Raw genomic sequence first — 23877 nt, 5'->3', positions numbered from 1 at the left:
TATGGGAAATGTTCTCCAGATGGAATGTTATTAAAGCTTATAAGTCTAGAGTAAACATGGATTTGTTCACCAAATTTTTCAATATCAGAACCAGATGGTATCCTTTAAGATTTAAAAGGGATTATTTTCATTCAAACAAGCAACACCACTTTACCAAACAGGAAGGGAATAAATGGAATTCATTAACTCAGTGTACAGCTTAGGCTTGAAGTATAAATGAAAAAGTCGGGTAAATTCAGGAGAGAGAGATCTATAATAAGTTAATATAAATTAAGAAACTTTAAGGATACTATTACAATTTAAAATGTACTACTGTGGATGATTATGCCTCGCAACAAAACAACCCCTTGATGTTACTGCCAGCTTCTACAATGAACTATACCATTTCTTCTAAGATTCTCTATAGGTAGCAAATAAGAACTTGCCCCGTGACACTCAGATTTCATGCTTCTTTTTGTGAATCAGATACATCTGTTTCATCTTCTTTCCAAGATTCTGGAGAACTTAAAGCAGTCCTAAAAGTTAGGGAAGTTTCTCTTGTTTAAAGTTCATTAAAATCAGAGCTGAAACATAGTTTCCAAATTGACATGGCCATTTGAAGGTGGGGGTCTATTCAATGCCAGCATGGGCCATGGGGCCCTTTTGCCCAACTATATGACCTTAGACAAGTCACTGCCCTTCTTGAGGCCATGCTGCTTAAGTCAGTCTGTTTGAGTTCATCAAAAGTTATCAAAGGTTCTCTTACCTCCTAAAGTTCTACATGGTGGTGGAACCCACTTCTCCAATGGGGAACCTACCTTCCCTCTGTCTCAGAGAAACACCTGATTATAGTTGAGGCTGCTGCTCTACTTTACTTAATGCATCTTCTTTTGACTTTGGAAAACCCGCCTTTTCCACCTAATTTCACTGAAATAGAGAAGCTATCTGTGTCCTCTTTTTAAGAAGAGTTTAACCATTCCCAAAATATAATGCCAGATTCTTTTTCTTGGAGTAACACTGGGAAAAATATCATCAGCAAAAAGTGAAGTTGTGTTAGAATGAATATTGCTACGAACAAATATTGCTATGGGTACAGTTCAAGGCAAAAATATAAAAAAATAAAAAGCATTCTCAGGTTTGTTACCTGGGTTGTACTTGAAATTTAGTTCTTCTTACCAAACAGAATTCATCTTTGTTTTAAGAATATGTAGCTCTGGTTAAGCACTTTTAGACTCCACGTTAAACATATGGGTAACAAGGAAGACAAAATAATTTTCTTCCAACAACAGGGAAGTAAACCAATAGTGGGCAAAAATTCCTTCTATATAAGAATTAATCAATAAAGTTCTACTGACCATTTTCGTCATTTTTTTCTTCAGTGAGTCTTAGTCTAAAAATATTCAGGTCAGCCAGAAGGTTTATTTTTGAATGGTAAAGGAAAAGATTAGAAGTCTCTTTCCAAAACAAAATATAAAAAACAGCACAGAAATTGAATATTTGTCAAAATCAATGCTTGAATTCATTTCATTAATTTTTCTTTTCTATAACTAAGAATGTATACTTCAGAAATAACTTGAGATAAAATCATTCATTTTAGTTTTGATTTTCTATTTCCAAAAGACTAGAATATGATCCGGACATGGAAAATTCAAGCCCGTGCTTACCCTATTACCTGAAAACGGTGAAAATCTTGGAAGGTAACCTGTTGTTCAGAGAACAATATTCCAGGCGGGAAGCCAGTGTTACCTTCTATAGAAACAAATCGCTCAATCAAAACAGCTAAACTATCAAGCCACTGGCTAAGGCCTCTTTGAGATGATTCTGCCTTTGGGTAATTTATTGTGGTGGCTTGGAAAGAGAGATATCTGCATGTTTGTTTCTCAATTTTAAGACTAGGTATTAACATTACATCCCTCTTTGGCCAGGATGGCAAATTGCATTTCACCAAATATTTATGGCGAGCCAAGGTTTAAGTCACTGTTGGGCATTATGTTCTAAATCACTTTGCATCGTACAAGATGAAACTAACTCCTGTTCTTTGCAGATACTAATATCATTCTTAATATTACCCTGTAAGTTTCCATCCACATTTGCTGGAAATTATTTAGCTTTTTTCATTTCCTTCATTTAATGCCCTGGTTATGGATTTCATGAAGTCCTTCTGCTGAAGCCCTTCTTTTACGAAGCTTTTTCCAAAGTCTTATGATCACTTTTAAATAAAATTCAAGATGCTTATGTTTCCATTTTCTTCACAGAATATTAGAGAAACAAAAATCTTCTGATAGAACAAGTGACAGGGAGACAAAAAATGAAAGGGAGAAAAATAAATAAATTAGAGCAATCATCAGGTTAAATTATATACACCAGCCTGTCTCTAAGAATACAGAAAAGTATATAAAGCAATTTTAAAATTCCACTGGAAATGGTTAAAACTGATTTAAAAAAAAGAGGAATCAATGAAATTTTAACATCTGAAGGGGCAGTTATTTGCAAATATTTCTTATTTCCCTAGGGTAGTGGTTCTCAAACTTGACTTCGCATCAGAATTGTCCTGAGGGCTTGTTAAAACACAGATTGCGGAACCCCAGCCATCTGTGTAGTAGTAGCTCTGGGATTGGACTAAAAATTTGCATATCTAATGAATCCCAGTTTGCACTGAAGCTGCTGATGTGGACAGCACACTTGGAAAACGCTCTGCTCTAACAATAAGAGCAATTGGTGCGAGTCCCAGTGTGTGCTTTTGCACAAATCTTTTGACCTGGTAGCCTCACATTCTGTACAGGTCCAATAGGATTAATCCCTGCCTGGCTACCACATAGGGGTGGGAGGGCAAATTAATTGATAAATACGATAATCTTCAGTCCTATGCAGGTGTAACCTGTTATACTGATTATTCAAATACCGTTTTATTGTTTCTACACACAGTACAGAAATGTTTACTACTTCCTATGGTATCACTTGTCTTTGTTGTCAATATTTGTGTCCATTGTGCAGTACCTCTTGTATTTCCCCATGAACCTGGAAATAAGGGAAATAGTTTGCATTCTGAATGTGAAATTGATCCATGGAAGAGATGATTTTTTTAGTTCACCTAAAGGAATAGGTTCTTTCCATTTCTGTCAGATTCAAAAATAACCTGTTTGAATTAATTAACCTACATAAAGAAGCAACATGCCAATCCCAAAGGGGCTAGGCAGGCTTCATCTCCATATGGCTGTGGTCCCAAGGGCATTCTCTAGGTGAAGAGGAATGTGGAAAGCTTTATCAAGGATGGCCAGACCTCTTGGTTGTCCAGGACTGTCCCAGTTCATATCTCTTCTGGTATAATTATTAATATTGTCCCTTTTCACTTTTAAGAGTGGCCATATTTAAGTAAATTTTATGGTTTCACTTGAGGTAATGGGTTTTGAATATTTCCATTCTTGTGGTTGGTTCATCCCTATCTATTTGAATGAATCCAACGTCTTTGTCTGATGACATTAAATAGCTGTTCCACCTTACTAATTCCGTTGTTCTGATTTCATTTTTACTAAATGACCTTTTGATCCTTTTGACCTTTATTCATCTTTTGGTGTCCTGTGGGCCTGGGTCAGCTTATTGCATAGGCGAGTTGTTCAAAAATATGTGCTACATGGGGTGGGCCATGGTAGCTCAGTGGCAGAGTTCTCGCCTGCCATGCCAGAGACCCGGGTTTGATTCCTGGTGCTTGTCCATGCAAAAGCAAAAACAAAAAAATACTTATATTAAAAATATGTGCTACATGAAAGCACAGGATCAAGAGTGTTTACTTGGGGAACATACAGAAGTTTGTGGGGATGCCATAGGAGTCCATTTCCATGGGCCCCTGGGTACATTTGTATGTCTAAGTGGACCTATAAGTTAGACAAGGCCCCTGAACACTGGGACAGACGGAACCACATTTAGTGAGTAGAGAGAATAGAGGCCACTCCTTACAAGAATCCTTGATAAGTGCATCCTCAATAAGTGCGTGTTAGGTTTACAGCATTGGCTGTAACCCACACAGTAGGCCTCCCTAAAGACAGAAGGCACATGCAAATTCAAGTCTTTAGGTCTTTGAAAATAATTAACCAGCTAAATAAAGGAAAAATGTTTTTATAAAAATAAAATCTTTGCCACGGTTAATCTCTAGGAGACCTACAAATAGAAAAAGGTCTGATTATGAAATCGCAGGGATTTCTGGTGCAAGTGATAGTTTTCTCATTATAAATCCCCCCCACCCCACCCCCACAATAAAAGACACTCACATTCTGCCACTGGCGTCAGTATTTCAGGGACAGTTTAGATCCCTGAGACTTCCAAGTAAACAGCCAAAAGCAACCTTGGACTGTATTATTGCTACAGATGAATTCCAGATTAAGCTCACTTACTGATCCTTTACACATCTTTTTACCGTTTGAGTATTTTATCTTTTATCCTTAAGTATTTTCCGTGTGGAGAAGGTAAGATCTCATTGAAATTACTCGTTGTTAAACCTTAAGGTAGTTAATTATATTTTCTTCTTCTTCTTTTTTTTCCTCCAAATTATGAGTATAATGCTAGTACTCAAAAACAAGAATTGTAGTGAACTCATTTACTAACTCATGTTGCTTAAGGTAGAAACATGGATATTTTCATTATAGCCTGGAAAGCATAGATTCACTTACAACGTAGTAATAGAATACAGAATCCATGTTAGAGAGCATCCACTTTAAATTGCTCTAGTTTGTTGTCACAAAAAACAAATTTTTTTCTATCTAAAAATGTTTATCACATACAATTTCAACATTTGACTTCACATTTCAAGTATGAAGAACTGCCACAAAAATTCTAGGAAATGGTTCTAATGTTTGAATATTTGCATTTACAATTAAACAAATAATTTGTTTTTATTATGAAGAAATTTTGAAGTATTTTCCTTACTTGGCTATGTGTAGACCTAAAGTTAAATAGTAAAACCAACTGGAATATTCAACTTGAGATAATCAATGAAAAATCATCTAATGAAAGCAATTGGCTTATATCAACTGGAAAAACTTCTTTGGAAAATAACTTTGTGACTTTAGAAAACATGATAAATAATATTAGAAAATTAGAGTTTATTCTTGGCCAGATGCTCTGTAGAAATAAATTAAAATAGAATTTCTCTTCTTAGCTAAAATATCAGCTCACACACTTCTCTAACCTTGAAAAAAGAAATTGATTCTTAAATAGCATCTGTAACCCAGAAACCAGAAGTAAATAATAGAAATATTGAAGCATATGAAAACAATGCAGCACCAAGGCAGATTTCATGGGATTTTTTTCAAGACAGTACAGACATAAACAGCAAGGAACCAATTTTAACACCATCTGACCTTAAATAGCACACTAACAAGTATATACAAAAGTTTGAACTGGGACTTCCCAGATATGCCTTTTTATAGACACCAGTGTAAGGAGGTTATGAAATGCACACTTAGCCAAAGAGCTAAATAGGGGCATTAGGCATTTAGTTTTCTTTTTCACATTTGGATAATGTGTGAAATTATTTCCAACTTTAAAAATATCTTTACACCTTCCTCTGTGCTGAGAGAGTGAGGTTATGCCTTGGTGCCAACGCGTGAATGTTGGAGAGGTCTGTGGTGGAGAAATAAGACACTGAGAATGAGATTGTTTGCATCTTATTTCTTCTTCTCTGTAAGGAATTTTTTGGTGTTTTCATGGGCTGGAGAGTTGGTTAAAAGAGAAGATATAACATAGTGGTTGAGAGCTCAAAATTCTGAAACCATACTGACTTAGGTTTGAATTCTGGCTCTATGATTTTGGGGGCATATAATCTTGAATTAACATTTGGAGCCATAGTTCTCCAGGTGTAAAATGGGATAATGATAGGACTGACCTTATAGGACTAGTATTGGGAGTAAATCCAGAATTCCTGGCAAATGGAAACTGCCAATAAGTATTGGCTGTCTGTAACCAAAGACCTAAGAAAGGTATGGAATGGGTATCTGTGACCTAATGCCCAGTGGCCCCTACTGTCTTACATCTGAGCAGGAATTATTTTAAATACTATCACAAACATTTCGAGTTGTGCATTAGAAACTGTCACTTGCCTGGCAAATCATAGGGGTTCAATATATTCTGCTGAATGAATGGGCCATGGTTTGATTGTTTAAATAAAATATAAATACCACTTTTGCCTCTCTCAGATTATGTTCTCCAGGACTCAAGAATGTTCTTTGGTTTCCAGCTTTGATAAGCCTTTAAAAAAAAAAAGCCAAATTACATTACTACTATTCTTTATCCCAGTGCTTCCTTCAATCCATGCCTTTGATTGTGAGATTCTTTTTTTCTCAAACAACCCTCCTCGACCAATTTTTCCTGATAAAACATTATTCGTTCTTCCAGGCTCATCTCAAATGTCCCAGCCTCTGTTGTAGCTTTTGTAGCATTAGGTACTTTAAATATACCTTATCTTGCTCTCCTTTAACAAAAATCAGAAATTACACATTTGTCTCATTACCCGTTTGTCTCCTAAGGCCAGAAACCCTCTCTCAAATCTTTATGTCCTCTTTAGTGCCTAAGACTATATTTTCACAGAGTGATATGGATTTATTTCTACACATGCTGAATGTATTTATTTAATTGAAGAAATACCTCTCAAAAAAATAAAAAAAAATAGCTTGGGGTCTGGGAAAACATCAAAAGGAACATCGCCTTCAATACCACAAGAGACTGCCTTTGTGCAGCCTGGATGGAAAATGCCAGAACTGCCCTGCCAGTCATGAAGCAAGCTCCCTGCTTAAAGGAATAAAAACACTAACCTCTTAGGGATCTAAGGAGAAGATTCTGAACCAAAATTAGGCTATCTTTGGAGTGGGTATCTTCTAGCAAAATTACAAAATAAGAGTCTATATAGTCTCCATGTTTCACCCATGAGGAATTCTTACATCTGTAGAATTCTTACTTCTACGTTTATGTTAATTTTGCTGCGTCTATTGAGTGCTTACCACATGACATTCACTGAGCTGGGCACTTTACATGTGTTTTTGCTTTTACCCCTCACAACGACCTCATGAAGGAGGTAATGTTAGCATGCCCATTTTACAGGTGAGGAGACTGAGTATCAGGCATCTGTAGCCCACAGTCATAGATTTAGTCAGTGGCACAGTTAGAATTTGAACTTAGATCTGCCTGAGGCTTGAATCATCTTCTTCATTCATAGGCTGAGTTGAAAAAGAAATGCTCCACTGCCTGATGCAGGCAGCCTGTGGAGTGAGCTCATTAGCTCCAGCCTGAAAAAGCACCCCCTTAGCTAGTTGCTTCTCTCAGAGAATCATAGACTACCAGAGCTGGGATAGATGCTAGTAAACATTTAAAACAGTTGATACTATTTTAAAAGGAGGAAATTAAAGCCTACAGAGGTAAAGTATGTGCCTTAGGTCAGTGATTAGTGACAGAATTGGGAACAGAACTCCATTCTCTTTACATTAGTCCAGTGCTCTTTTCCATGAGGCAGAAATAAACAACTTTACAGATTAGCCTTGCAAACCCAAACCTATAAAGTGACAACGAATGTCGCAATTCACATAACAGATGTTGTTTGAGATTGCAGTTGTTGTCACTTACTCTTTCTGCCAGATCCTCCCTTTTTAGATCATCAGAGCCCAATCTGAAAACCTGTAGAACTTCAGATGCAGAAAAAAATACTCTTCATTCTCCCTGAGCCTTAGTCTTCTCAAACCAGGCCTTGGCTTATGCCTGTATTAATGAAAATGCACTTCAAAAAAAATAAACTATTCAGTAGTCCAAAGCCAATTTCAAAACTGCTTTATTTGTATGAGCTGTATTCAAAATGTGGATCCCAGAGATCTGTATCATTGCCAGAGAAGAATGGATTGCTTCCCTCCGTGCCAAAAAAAACTTTGTGGATAATACAGCAGTTTGGCGCAAAATGAAAAGACTGCTGAGTGAGTTGGGAGGCCCTCAGAACTGCAATTCGAATAGAAGAATAGCTATGAGTTGTGAAGAGGAAGGAAGAGGGACATTGTCCTGTATAGAAATGACTGGTTGAGGAGATTCTGAGGAACACAGGGTGGATTCTAAGGAACGTGAACCACTGCTGGGAGAAGAGCTGGATAGCCAAGAACAAGTTTCAAAGGCTTGTAGGAAATGAGTGAAAAGGCTAAAAATGTTGAATATAGGAAAAGCTTTATAACTATGCTCAGAACAAGAAGATAGAAGATAAAGGGAATGATTCAACCTTAAGCTGATCGCCAGAAGGAGTCAGACTTCACTTGTCTTCCCCAACACTTGGCAGTTACCCTGTGAAAGGGTGTGAATATTAGTTTGGCTAGGATAAAACACTAGTGAGAGGAAACGGAAGCCTAAGGATATGAGGAAATTTTACAACACCCTATTAAATTTAATTCAGTAAACTCTTAATGTGCATCCATAGCACCCAAAGATTTTGCTAAGTGCTAGTGAAATAGAGATGAATGAAATATAATCCCCTCTCTTAAGCCTCCTAGTCTAGATGGTGAAACAAATTCTAGATGGATTAATAATATAATCGTGTGGTACTTGTATATAGTACATGTAATACTATATTAATGTCTGTTATTGTTATAGAATGGGAGAGGAGTAGGGAGTTTATTATTGGCTAAAAGTTGATGGAGTTTTTAAAAAAGCTCAATTCCCTGATGTGTAGATAAAGTAGATCCATGTTTTTTTGTCAATCATGACCAAGAATCTGGAATGGATTAATGGAAACGATCGTGCACATTTAGGCAAGTTGAAGAGGATCAGTAAGAACGATCATGGATGCACTGAGGAAGACCAGACCAGAGTGATTTCGTTTCCCTTTTAGAAAAGGTAAATTAGATTAGGAGGTTAGAGGTACAGTATAGGCAATCATTCATAAACCTTGTATACTGAATTCTGTGAGTATTTGACCAGGTGTCCAATACCATTCTTGTGAACAAGGATGAGAAATGTGGACACAAAGCCTGTATTAGATGGATTTGGCAATGCTAATGAATTGGTGGATACCAGTTTGCAGGGAGGCTTCTGGTGGTGGGTTATGGGGCCATTTGCCTTGCGATGGCTGCATTTATCTACTTATGACTTGGATGATGTATTAGTAAGGAACCCAACAGGAAACATATAGTAGCCTCAAGCAGGGAAATATAAGGGGAGTTCAACAGGGGATTATTTAAAAGTTATGGGCATGGAAGTGGTGGCCCCCATAGCCATAGGTCCGGATGCTCCTGTTTTGGCTCTGAGCTCTGGGAGGAGAAGCAAATAATCACAGATAAGGATGTTTTGTAACTAAGCACCCACCAGCTACTAGCCGCTCAAGTATTTCCTTAGTGAATTGCTTTAAAGAGGCGAAAATTCCAGAACAATGGTTGCTTCTGCAAGTTGTTCAGGGTCAGGTAGGAGCTGAAAATCACAGCTATTTGAGATTAAATCACGAGGGGAAGGTAGTTTTTAAGATGCACGGCTTGAAAGGTGATGTAGACCTGTGTGTATCTAATAGCACCCTCCATCCAAGTTTTGATGAATGTGAATTACAATCTGTTACTTTTGGCCAGGATATACCAGCACTCTTCCAATGCCCTGCGGCAATAGGTATCTGTGGACATCCATCTTACCATGAGAGTGAATTTGAAATGCAAGTATATTATGATAGAACAATTGAGCAGTATCCAGTTGGTGAGATTGATGGGAAAAGTACAAGTAAGAATCATTTAACACTCCAGAAGAGGCCTCTTAAGAAGAGGAATCTGTTCTTTGGACACTGTTAATTAGTATTTTGAGACTGATATTTAATCTTTTGTTGATTCATTGGACATACTCTGAAGTATAATACCCTTAATCTGTGAAGTCGATTGCAGTTTGCTTTGAGCCTTGCTCCTTTTACCTACCTGAGATTCTGGTTACATTTTCTAGTTGGGGGATGAAAAATAAGCTCATACACGGTTTTATTACCTCGCTTACCCCAAAAGTAGGAAAAGCAGCATGCACGCTGTTTGTGGTTTTAAAAACCAAAATTCCTATAAAAGCAATATGCACCATAAAAATGTTTAAACTCCATTTTGAATGTTCTGTCAAGTGACTGCAAAGAAATATTACTGAAGTAATTTAGGTTTATGTAAAAGAAATCAAAATAGAGTAACCTTTTGTGCAGTTAACACAGATCAGAATAAGAGGTCCATTACATGATAATTCTACTTTAAAGATTCTAAATGAAGTTAAAATGTGCATTCTTTCAAGGGCTGGTAAAATCAGGTCTGAAATGTAATGAAGGCGATTTATTTACATGTCAGCATGGACTAAAACTCCATTCCTATGTCCCATGCAGGGTTGGTGCCTTCCACTTTTACTTCTGTGTTGTAGCCAGCTAATGACAACTCTAAATCCAGCAGCACCAAATTTTATTAGGCTTTCTGTGACTTTATCATCCTTAATTCTTTAAGTAAACTTCTTTATGCTACTTGTGGTGGGCCAGAAACAACAGTACATAATAGAAAGTTTCACAAAAATGACAGTAACTTCAGGCTAATGGAGGAATGGATTAAGTATTTCAAATTAAATTACTAAACATTTTCACTGATGTTATGGAGATAGCCCATGTACTAAGAGAGAAAAATCTCAGGTGATGACTATTTCTCTAACTGAAATTAGTTTCAAGGTTAAGAATAGCTTATAACAGATACAATGCAACCTGCAGATTATAAGCCATAGTCAATTTCAAAAATGTTTAATTGGCATAAAACTGAGAATGTTATAAATAAGTTGGCACTGGATATTTCACTTAAATGCATTCTGCAATACTGAGGCAAAAAATGATTTTATCCCTCTTTGCTAAATTTCCACTTCTGCCCACTTTCCTGGGTATTGGGCAAGTTTGCTGACAGAGTCACAAATCCACTGACCTAGAGAAAGCACTGTTAGTTAATATACAGTAAAATTTTATTTTACAGGCTGAATTTTAAACCCATTTAAGTTCTCCTTCCTTAGCTATCACTAATGATATCCCCTGTAGATTTAGGGTGGGAAGCACACTAATGACTAGCTTTGTTCAAGGAGGAAAACAATGAAACTGCCCTTAAAATAACCAAGTAATCCAGGCCATGGAAAATTCAGTGCAAGGGTCAAAGGGATGAGAATAAAGGAGCAATGGTATCCAATGATTTGGACCTTTAAAAAAAATTTAAATTCTTTCTGAAATTTAATTGCTGTCATACTTAGTTCATTAATACAAATCTTAATATAAAACATGTTACTGAATTTGGCCAACTTTCAGCCTTTTTTCTCTGCTGCTCACTTGCAGCTGTGTATTTAATAGCATTCTCTGAAGTCCTGATATACTACACTGACTCAGCACTTTAAAGCATATCAAGTATTTAATGACACAATGAGAAATTGAACTTTATACTTGATCTGACTTACTACAAAACTATAAACTACTAGGTAAATTGCTTAGCTTCGTAATGATACTTGGGAAACTTGGTTTGGGGCATATATTTATAGAGTTATATACAGTGTTAACTGTGTAAACAAGTTCCACAAGTACACAGATATTTGTGTAATGTTTCAGCCCTATTACTGTGATTTACTCTTTGATACTGTGTTCATTCTATAGTAATTTGGAATTGGTATGCTGCCTCAATTTATAGAAATCTGGTTTAACATGTGTAAAGGCATAGCAGCCATTTTATTAAGGTTTTAAGTAGATGACATATAAAAATAAAATAGAGGCTTTGCAGTTTGGATAACCAAATCAATAGGCCAAGCTCTCAATCTTGGAGTTTGTTCATATGAAACTTATCCCTGCAAAGGATAGGCTAAACCTACTTAAAATAAGGCCTGAGTCACCCCCAGAGAACCTCTTTTATTGCTCAGATATGGCCTCCCTCTCAGCCTACACAGCAAGCAACCTCACTGCCCTCCCCTCTCTACATGAGACATGACTCCCGGGGCTGTAAACCTCCCTGGCAACATAGGATAGCAATCCTAGATGAGCTAGGACTTGGCATTAAGGAATTGAGAAAACCTTCTCAACCAAAAGGGGGAAAAGAGAAATGAGACAAAGTAAAGTGTTAGTGGCTGAGAGATTTCAAGCAGAGTCGAGAGGTTATCCTGGAGGTTATTCATACACATTATATAGATATCCTCTTTTTAGTTTAAGGTGTATTAGAATGGCTTGAGGGAAGTGCCTGAAACTGTAGAGCTGTGATCCAGTAACCATGTTTCTTGAAGATGATTGTATAATGATATAGCTTTTGCAATGTGACTGTGTGATTGTGAAAACCTTGTGTCTGATGCTCCTTTTATCTACAGTGTGGACAGATATGTAAAAAATATGAATAAGAAATAAACAAACAATAGGGGGAACAAAGGTTAAAATAAATTGAGTAAATTGAAATGCTAGTGGTCAATAGGAGGGAGGGGTAAGGGGTATGGCATGTATGAGTTTTTTCTTTTTTCTTCCTTTTGGAGGATGCAAATGTTCAAACAAATGATCATGGTGATAAATATACAACTATGTGATGATATTGTGAGCCATTGATTGTAACCATGTTAAAGAATGTTTGTACGTCAAGAACGTATGTTTGTTTGTTGTTTATAATAAAAATGTTTTTTAAAAATCAAGGCTTTGAAACAAGCAAACAAAAGTTGTGAGTGTGGTTTAAGAGGACCAATAAAGGTTGGTGCAGAGTCTCAGGACTGGTCAGCACCTTGAAACCTAACAAAAAGATTGTCCCTAGAAGAGCAAAGCTCAAGAGTCCTGACCTGCTCATAGTTAGCATTTCTGCTTCTGAGCATTGCTCTCTTGATCTGCTTGTTTCTGCCTTCTCTGGTGTGTCTGCAGGCACCTGCCCACTCCTCCATGCCTCCTCTGTAGACTCATCGCCTGTGCAGGAACCTGTGGAGCTCATTTGCAGCTCTGTGAATCAGGCTTTTCCCTGTCTTTGATTTATTGCTTGCCAAGACCTTAATTCGACAGGCCTATTCTGACATACTAGAAATGTGGCATGGATAGTTTCATTCCCCATCATACCGGTGAACATTTGGCAAGATCTCTTTCGATATACTTGTGAATAACAGATAAATATGGATCTGATGCTAATACTTTTAGAAGGACTTGGAAGTGCTCATTAATTGGTAGATATCAATATATATGCTCCTAGGGAAGTAGGGAAGGGAACAGAATAATTATACTTGAGGGAGAATTCTTATTTTGTCCTCTCCTACCTTCCTTATAAATTTCTAACTATTTTCTTTCTGTTGCTTTGCTAAATAAATTATTTCTTAGGAAGAAGACAGTCATAGTATGGCATGGTTAGTTGTTTCCAAACAGTTTTTGAAATTTATTTATATAGTTTTGGAAGTAGTATTATCTTTTGTTTTTTTTTGACCAGTATTCACATTAGTTTTTTCTTGTTCTAGTATATGCAAATTCACACTTGATAAAAATTTCCTAAGAAGGAGCAACATAAATATTTTTAAAATGTGTCATGGACATTCTACATAGTGGATAATACCTATAGGGCCAATTAAGAGTTATTAGTAATTTAATGGGATTTTTGATGCTCAGCATCAAACTGAAATTATGAAAACTAGCCATTTGTATTTGATCAAAGTATATTTTCTTTCTTCCTTTTTCACCATTTATGTTGTCAAGGTAAGTTCAGAATATAAATTTGTTGCAGGTAACCTGAAATTTCAATATCATGCCTTAGTTCACCCTCATTTCCATGGGGAGAAGCAAAATAGATCATATTTATAGATTACTCAGAGATTCTATTTCTCTCTCTCCCTATCTCTTTCCCTCTCTCTTTCCATCCCTCCTGCCTTTGGGCATTTGTTCCAGAGAATCCAAGGAGCCCCTTTTAATTTCTCTTTTCTTCAAAATAACCTAAAGGATGCTTTGGTGGTGGTGGTGTTGGTGGTGGGAATGAAACTCAATAATAAGTTTAAATATAAATTTTATATTTAGAAATTATTGAAAAAATGTGACTTTACATTTTAAGACATTTGTAATGAAAATATTTTTAAGATGAAAGATGACATTGTCATCATTTTAGAAGAAAGAGTTATTTGACTGGTCATGATTTTTCTACTATGTAGTTGCTTTATAACCACATAGAAAAAAAAGTCTGAGTGCTCACTGGGGCTGTCTAAGGTTACCTTATCATTTCTTTCCTACAACTGAGATCCTATCTTCTTAACTGCCAGCTTCACAGTGGAAGCATTTTCCTTTGTGAATACTCGGACCCTATTTCTGAGCCTTTGGACATTCCTGTTCTCACTGCAGCTTTGCGTCTCCGAGCTAGCCAGTGAGGCAGAACACCAAGAAGGGATTCGAATTTTACTGCCCCTGATTCATGGACCTTCAACTTTTCTCCCTAGCTTCCCTGCATTTAGCAACAGGAATGCGACAGGTGTCACAGTGCCAACAGATTTCTCTTTTTATGCTCTCATTTTGAAAAGAACTTAAGAATCTGAGACAGCCAATAAAAATTACCCATTTTGCTTGGGCTTCCCAATTTTCATATTCTGAATACAAGGGACTTCCTCAGGCTTTTCACAATATTTCTAGTTCAGATGGACTTGATCAGATAACGACATCTGGGCCACTGTTACCCAGTGAATGTAGCAGAATGTCAGCTGCCAGCAAAGTGCCAATGCACCTTAAAACTACAAGGTTTAGTTTTACCCTCCCAGGTACTGTTTGTATAAATTTAGGTCATGTAGGTCAGGAATGAAGGCAATCTTGTAGTAGTAGTTAAAAGGATTTTAGAGAGGCACATACTGTCTTCCTTTCTCAAGTAACACATTTTTAATTCAGCATGACAATTCAGCAGATGTTGGTTAATCCCCTTATTTGAATAAGATACTGGACTAGGCACCCAGTAGAGTTGCAAGATGAATGAGCTATGATCCCTGACTTCAAGGAGTTTATATTCTCATGAAGAAGGTGTGTTTATTTATATGATGCTAAGCTGCATATATTAAGTTAAATCCTATGAAGTTGCCAATATTTGGCCATTTTTTTTACCTAAACAACTGGTAATTTCATGTTTCAACCTAATAACGTGTGCGTTAGTTGTCTAAGGGAATCTGAAGATCTTGAAGATAACTGGTGGAATCCCACAAAGTTTTATGGGGAGTATGTGACTTCAGTAAGTCTCTGAGATATGGGTAGAACTGGATTCCCCTTAAACTAGCCTTGTTCTGTCTAAACTGTAAGAAGTTGATCAAAGGGAAGGGGAGCAAAGCATAATGGCTATGCTGAGAAAATGGCAAGCAGTCTGGAGTCACTTGGGCAGATAATTCCCTTGAACCATAATTCAAGAGGGATTAACGTTCCTTGGCACAAAAAAAAATTATTAGAGGAATATGACGTCTCTTATGGCAGCTATTTTGACATAAATATTGACATTAACAAAAGAATTCCACAGCAGGATGAGAAGGAAAAGCAATAGGAAAGAAAATTGTTTTGGTAGAAGATGTAGCTAAAATGGGATCAGGGTAGAGGTCATCCAGGCAGGTAACACGAAACAGGGGCCTGGAAACTGTGATCCAAATCCAGCCAGCCACCTGTTTGAAAAACAAGTTATTGGATCCCAGCCTGGCCCACTTGTTCATATTTTTTCTGTGACAACTTTCATGTGCCACTGCGGCAGCAGAGTTGATAAGCTGTGACACAGACAGTTTGCTAGTAAAGCCTAAAATATTTACTACCTGGCCCTTTGCAGAAAAAAATTTTGCTAGCTCCAAGCAATGGGTCAATTTGGTTAATCTTTTATTTTTCATCTTTTCTGACATTGGAACAGGAAAGATTTTTCAATAATAAGAAAAATGGTAGTACAAGCATGACAATACATGATGTATTAGTTAGGGTTCTCCAGAGAAATAGAACCAACAGGGAATGTATTATATATGCATAAATTAAGATATTTATTATAGGAATTGGTTCATGCTACCATAAGGATTGGGAAGTCCAAGTTCTAGAGGGCTGACTGTGAGGTGGGAACTTCCAAAAAAAATGTGCTAGAGCACGTCTGAATTCTGTAGGGCAGGTTGCAAGCTGGAAACAGATAAAGTTATATATTCCAGGAGCAGCTGGCTGGCCAATGAAGAGGAGGAATTTCTTCTAACTTTTGAAATCCTCAGTTTTTGTTTTCACACCATTACCTGAATTGTTGCTGAGGACAACCTTTTTTGCTAATTGTAGAGGTAATCAGCCCTAGATGTGATCAACTGAAGAAATTTACGATATGCCCTGAGTAATAACCAGGCTAGAGCTTGCCTGACCAAACAACTGCGTGCCATAACCTAGCCAAGCTGACGCATGAAATTAACATGGCAACTGTGATGAGTTGGAAAGCACTTGCTCCCTGCTACTAAGACTCAATTTCAGTCCCTCATTGATATCCTGTACGCAATTCGTCCTAGTTTTCAAGAGAAACTAGATTTATATAATATCTTTCAGGTTATAAATATTAACTAATGCCATAAAAACTTCTAAAACTTTAGGGGTCCATGGCTGCCCATGCAAAAAAAAGAAAAAATGAAAAGAAAACTTTAGGAGCCCAAAGCAACATCTTTATGGTCTGGATTGTGTGTTTGTGGCTAGACAATTAAAGCTTTTGGATTTGAGACAAGCGCAAGACACCACTATGAGAAAGGAAGGCCAAAAAAGTAAGAGGAGGTAAATTACACAGCCATAAATAATACAGTTCTTACGTGACCTATAAGACTTGTGGCTGAGAGAGGAATAGTGGCTAGGAAGATGGAAGGACCATGTTTATTCATATCTGTCAAATTTGCTTTAGAGCACAATTAGTTTTTAATGCATTGGTGAGATGATTCAGATATCCTGAGAGTTTTATTACTATGCTTATTTAATTAATTTTCCCTCCTCTGCTTCTCAGATTTTATTCAAAAATGGGAGAAAATGAAAGAGATTAAGAGCATCTAGAATTTAGATTTCTATTTTAAGTCAGAAAACAAAGGAGTAAATTATGGGGTTGCATGGGCAATAAATAGTTCTTGACCTTCTTCAGACATGTGTGAGGATAAAACCTGTGTAAAGGAAAAGTAATGAAGTAAATAGTATATTTGATGAGGTGTTAGGTTTAACCATGTATCCAATGAACTTTATACTGTCACTATTGAATATGCAGGGTGTTTTAGTTTGTTAAAGCTACCAGAATGAAATATACCAGAAATAGAATGACTTTTATAAAGGAAATTTATTAAGTCCTAAATTTACAGTTCTAAGGCCATAAGAATGTCCAAACTAAAGTATCCAGGGAAAGTTACCTTGACTCAAGAAAAGGCTGATGACATTTGGGGTCTCCCCATCAGCTGGGAAGGCGCATGGTGACGTCTGCTAGCTTTCTCTCTGGACTTTTTCAAATGGCTTCCCCAGGGAAGTTTTCTTTTTGTATCTCCACAGGTCTCTGGCTGTGTGGGCTTTGAAGCTTTTTCCAAACTTGTTCTTTCTTAAAGGACTCCAGTAAGTGACCCCACCTTGAATGGGTGGAGACACATTTCCCTGGAAACCACCTATTGGAAAGCATGGGGTATACAAAAGTTTCAAACCAGCACACGGGGCAAGACTTACTTGGCTTTTTAATGGAAGCTGATCATCCTGAGGGCAGGACCTTGCTCAATTTGCTCACCCCCAAATCCCCAGGCCTCAGCCCAGTGTTTCTCAGAGTAGACGCCTGCTAAATTTGTTGAATGAATGGATACATGAGAGAATGATCAAATAGAGCATATATTCCTATACTGCATATCTCATATTTTCCATCTTTAGTCTCTGTTTTTACGTTGATAACCTTCTGTTCTCTTTCTTCAATTTTTCTTGTTTTTCTTAAAATTTTGAATTATCTTTTTCTACTTTTGGCCAAACTTTTTACTAATTTCCATCTTCCAACTATACATAAAATTCCCTTTAGCTTATTCTTTTACTCATCTCCCTCATGTCATCTTCTGTCCGTGGCTGGCGTCTCACATTCCTGTCAATTTGAATTATGGTTCCTATTAATAACTACAACAAAGGGAGCAATACAGTGCTAGGGGAAATATTAAACAATAATGAAAGAGTTTATGTGAAGCCTCAGGGAGAAAGTTAGAAGGCTTAAATCAGTCTGTGCTTGGTGAGAAACTAAACTAAATTTCTTAAGCTTAAATAGGTGCTTGCCCAGATGTCCTTAGGCTGCCCCTGACAGTTGGGATCCTCAGGACACACCTTATAAATTTAATTCCATTACTTTCCTGCTCTGTGTTGCATGAGAAAGTCAGGGTTAGGTAGATATTCATCCGGCCAGATCCTCCATATTTGAGACATATATTTATTTCTATGTTTTTTCTAGGTCTTATTTCAACTTCACATCAAAATGTTGAAAATATTTTCTTTGGAAGAGAATGGTTTGCATACCACTGTTAATGTTTTATTGGAAAGTTGCTCTTTTAAACCAGCAATTTGAAATGGTCTGTGCATTTTTAAAAAAAGATATTTTTATTGACACATCTTTGCACACATACAGTCCCTACATGCTGTACAATCAATGGCTCACAATATCATCACATAGTTGTGTATTTATCACCAGGATAATTTTGTAGAGCATTTGCATCACTCCAGAAAAAGAAATAAAAAGAGAAAACTCATATATCCCATTTACCCTTCCCTCTCATTGACCGCTAGTATTTCCATCTAACCCATTTATTTTACTCGTTATCCCTTCTTTTTAATTTTTAATAAAAAAAATTTTTACTCATGGTCTGTGCATTTCTAACTATGACATCATGATATCCAACTTTACATTTTCCTCTCAGCTTATTACACCTGAAATTTTATATAAGAGGCCAGTAATAAAATAGAATTTGTTCACTGTAGGATTTTAGAGCTGATAGTGACTAGTAGAACCCATCTAATCCATTCTCTTCATTTTTCTTATGAGGAAACTCTGGCCATTTAATAGAAATGGGCTTTATTGCAAACTTTGTTGAAAGGTAGATATGTATGTATGCATTTAAAGAAATGCTATAGGTAGTACCATTTCTTTCAGAAAGGGCTGTTTTAGTTTTAAAGTTTATTCACTATTGTAACTACAATATAACAGATGTGCAAGATGCAGATGGCTATATAGAAATTATTGATAGAGACAATTAATGGTCAGTACAACTAAAAGAACAGGTCTTCATTAAATTCTCTCAAATCACCTTTGTTCTGCTCACTATAAAATATCCCACATGTTCTGAAGTAGACATAATCATTCATTGGCCTAGGGGATTTGTAATTGAGTAATGAAAACACAGGTTAAGAACAAAACAAATACAACAAAGGTAAAATTTTATCAGGCTCAAGGGGTATTAAATGCAGTAGCAGAACTAATGCAAATTGATTATTAAGCAAAAAAATAGTTTTTTTAAAAGCCAGGAGTTGCAGGCAATTAATGCTATATTTTAAATAATAGGAATATTAAACTCATATTTGAAGTCATTCTCTTTAAAAAATAGAACAAACAAAATACAGCAAATCAAGGTATAATAAAAGCTTTAGAAGAATAGCTTATAAAGAAAAGTCAGTAAAGAAGCATTCCTATGGACCCAAAGACAAATCAGTGGGTCCTATAAAGTGCATATAATGCACTACCACCAAAATTAGAAAATACACCTGAATAATAATTTAAAAAGTACTTTTAATATACCAGATATGTCATAAAATATAAAAGTAATAGTTCTTTCCAAAAATGTATAGAAGATATAAACCTGCAGTTATGATTTCTTATTTGCTGTTTATAAATGGCTATGGTTTTCCTATTTTCTGGGCTGTCTAAGATAAATTATAGTTTAATTGATGCCTTTTAAAATTCAGGTATACTTCTAGGTGGTGCTTTGGACTCTAAAAAAAGTGTGAGACTTGATTTTTGAAATTTGTATTTGCAAACCATTCAGGTTTTCTTAGCAAAGAAGACAGCATATTTGAGAAAATGTGAATATTTATTGGAATAGTAACAAGTAGTGGCATATTATAAATTTTTGTGCTTAACAAAAAATAATATTTATTCATTCATCCAGCAACGATGATTGAGTTTCTCCTACGTGCCAGGTGTTCTCCTGGTGCTTGAGGTAGACCGGTGGGCATGACAAATACCCGTACCCTCATGAAGCACACACTCTAGTGGTCAGACATATTTATCTTCTCTGTATGGCAGGAGAGAAATTTGTAATTATGGCTTGACCCTCTCATTCCAGTGTAGTGCTGATTTTACTCCCTGATTCTACTTTGCACTACATTTTGGTGGAAAACCAAAGATTGCCTTTGAAGGGAAGAGATGTCAAACGTGTCTTGATGTGGCAAGAGAAAAAAAATGAATTGCTACAGATTAAGCAATAGTAAATTAATCTGTAGAAGACAGTAATATTTAACAGCAGTATCAGGCAATGGAGTATCGATTCATGGTATTTGAAAGAACCAAGAGTGAAGATTGCTGAAGACTCTGATTGGGCTGCTGACCTAGGAATAAGTTTAACCAATGGAATAGTATGAAAAGTGCTTCAGTGTGATGGGGTGACCTGTCATGGAAAGCAAGAAGCATTTCAGGGAGACTGACAAATCCCCTAAAGCAATCTTGAACTTTGTCGGATGACTTTATCAACTGCTTTCTCTCTGAATATGTAGGATCTTCTTGCTTACTACAGAAGCAAGGAATTTGGGGGGAATTCTTTTTTGCAAGGCAGCCAAGAGTGTGCTGTCCTTTTTCTTTGGAATTTTGTGCATTTCTCAGCTTAGGAAAGCACTTTGTCTACCCACTTCTACCTGTACAGAATTCTATCTGTGATCAAATGGAATTGTGAAGGTTCACAATTGAAAGGTTGGGACAGGCTTCTCTTTTGGCAGAGCATATAAGCCCCTTTATTCATTTTCATTATGGAAATAGTGAAAAGAAGAGGAGTAAGAAGTGGAAGAAATAGCATTGATTACGTAATGTACACTAAGCTTTCTATTATGCTTTCTCGCTTCCAGTCCTCACAATGCTCTTGGGGATTGGTGTTATTGTTATGCTCATTTTATGGATGAGAACATTGAGATGCTGAGAGAATGCATAACTAGAACTCTTAACAACAATGCATTATTTCTCATTATTGTGTCCTACCTAAAGGACACAATAATGTCTCTACAGCCAGATTCTGTCTACAGAAAATAATGTCTCCATAAAGAGATTTCATCTTCCACAATACTCTTGACAATACATCTTGAATAAGGGACAGCTTTTCTGACTCCTTCATGGGCACATGTGAACCCATTTTCCACTTTTATACTTTCATCTCAAACATGTGAGAACACAGCAAATCAATATTTGTTGTATAGAATTGCCTTGAACATTTCAGAGATGCGGTAACTTTGCATTGCTTGCTTTTCGTCTTCAATATAGAGTCATGTCATGTTTCCCTCTAAGATGGACAAGGCACCTGTTTAACACATTGGCAGGGATATCTGCAAGTTGTCTCTTCGGCCTGATAGAAACAACCTTTGGCAGGAAGATGAGGATTGCTCCTTCTTTATTAAGTGTCAATCCTCTTAAAAGCATTTTATCAGCTATGAGCTCTTTTCAGCCATGGGTTAAACTGTTAGAGAGAGTGCCACTGGAAGGGTGCATGTCATTCATTTCCATTTGTATCAGCTGATCGCATCTGCCAAGCACTCCTTTGAAGTGTGCAGTGTTCCTTTATATTTGCTTGTTTAAATCTAAAAATTCAGATACAGGTCACTAAGGACCTTTATATTACTGATGTCTGAATAGTAATTAAGTTGTGTTTCATTTTATATAAAGAAATATTCAGAAATACAGAAAGAAAGAAAATATTACCATATTTTACTATATCAATAAAAATTTTTTCCACCTCTTAAAGTTCTCAGGAACTCCCTACTTGGGAAGAGGTAACATGTAAGTAGAAGATTGTCATACTTCAGAAAACATATTATCGCCCTACAATTCTATCCTGGCTCTTAAATACTTGAAACAGAAGATGTATTCTGTTCAGAAGGTATTTGAAGGTTCTGTGGCTCACAAACACAAATGCTTCTCATAGTTTCATTACTGGATGCTGAAAGTTTTCTCCATTCATTCAATGTATCTGTGACATTTATGTAATTATAGTTTATTGCTTCTCTTAATAAAGGAAGAGTCGGGCAACAGCATATCATTGGAATATTACATATATGTTGATAGCCCAATTTAATTTTTGCACATGGTGTGTGTGAAAGAGAGAGTGTGTGCCTTCTTCTCTTTTGAGAAGAAACACAACTGTATTCCATCAGGCCATATATTGGCTCATAGAGCCTCACTAGAACCTAAGTATTCTGTGGCTAGCATTCATCATCTGATAGTCTAGGAATTGCATGTCTTCAGATAATACTTTTGGTGTTTCGAATAAATTTGATTGCTCTTAGCAATGTTTTTACTCTACATACAGATCAGCAATTAGATAAATTCCTATCAAATTGGCTTGTAAACACAATATGAAATTTATGTCTCTTTATAATAAATAAAGTCATGATAGCAGAAAAAATATTTTGTGAAATATAATAAATTCTCCAAAAGACACATCAACTCCATATCTAATTTGAACACAGATACTTCTTACGTTATTACAATGAATTTAAAGGAAAAGAAAAAAATCATAACTCTTAATGAGTTCCATTCTTTTCCTTGAAATAATGGCAGTTTAGATTACTATCTTTTCAACTATTTACATGGCAATTGTCCTATCAACTTCAACATTTCTTGGCAATGTAGTATAGTAGGATAAATGTAGAGTTTTCAACTAGACAAATCTGATTTTTAATCTACGTCTGATCACTTATTAGCTGCTTTATATTGAATAGGTCTTAATTGCAGATTCTTTATCCTTTAAATGTAATAAAAATACGCTATTATACATCAATAAAGCTAAAGAGAAAACAATTAAAATTCCTAATGTAGTGTCTGGAATAAAGTAGAAACTCAAAACTGGCAGGCATTATTGGTTGGATTGGATGCAAAACAAAGCAAAGGAAAATGAAAATAAAATGAAAAGGTATCTGGCAAGATGTTACCGATATGTGACTATGAAACCGAACCCCAGTGTGACCCATTCATGGTCAAAATCACCAGCAAGCATTTTGGCAGTTCCTCTACACCAGTTTGGTGGATTTCCACCCATCAGAGAGTTACAAACGAAGCAGAGAGATTAGAAAAATCATTGAAGTATTCTCATTTAGGTTTGTGCAAGGAACAGTATGATATTGTTGATGAGGGGAAAGGTAAGTCAATCATTTCAAAGTTAATTCATCTTTTCAGACTCCCATTTTCTGGAAAGGACAACTGTTTCACTAAATGTTCCCAGAGTTAGAAAACTATAGATCATGAACAGTTTTTTCCCTTCTAAATCTTTTATGCTGATGAAGTTCAAGTGGAGCCATTTTACTAGGTTCATTTTATTAGATTATTAAGCTTCCCTTCCCTCAACTTAATTTTTGACGGGAAAAAGAGCTCTCCTCCCTCTCTCTCTCTTTTTAACCAATAGACCTCTCTTTTTATCTCTTTATCAGGTGTCCAGTCTGATTTTAAGATTGTAAAGTTTTATTTAACCTTTGAGTCTGATGTTACATATATCATTTATCTCCAAGGCAGTTATGAGCAAATTCTTCTATTTGAGTCTGATCATTGAGCCTCGGAGAAGTCAGGGCTGGTCAGATAAGGGGAGGACTTTTGTCTGCTGTATTGTAGTTCCTGTTCACTTTGAAGCATTCCAAACCACTCCTTCCACTCATTGTCATCAGAGAGGTGTGGAGGTGGCCCAGAATGCAGACATGCCATCAGAGTGGAAGACTGTAGAGTTTTCTAT

The 23877-nt window shown here is 36.4% G+C and overlaps 1 protein-coding gene and 1 pseudogene across 2 annotated transcripts in view; both read left to right on the top strand.

Moving 5' to 3' along the window:
- The window catches only part of PRKG1 (protein kinase cGMP-dependent 1), a 1184353-nt gene that overhangs the window by 253880 nt on the left and 906596 nt on the right, over positions 1-23877 (top strand). The window lies entirely within an intron of this gene.
- On the top strand, positions 1619-12372 carry LOC143654535 (UPF0669 protein C6orf120 homolog; annotated as a pseudogene).

The sequence above is a fragment of the Tamandua tetradactyla genome, chromosome 13, assembly GCF_023851605.1.
Source record: "Tamandua tetradactyla isolate mTamTet1 chromosome 13, mTamTet1.pri, whole genome shotgun sequence".
Classification (NCBI taxonomy): Eukaryota; Metazoa; Chordata; class Mammalia; order Pilosa; family Myrmecophagidae; genus Tamandua; species Tamandua tetradactyla.
Note: the sequence above shows the minus strand (reverse complement) of the source record. Positions and strands in the feature narration are given on the sequence as shown.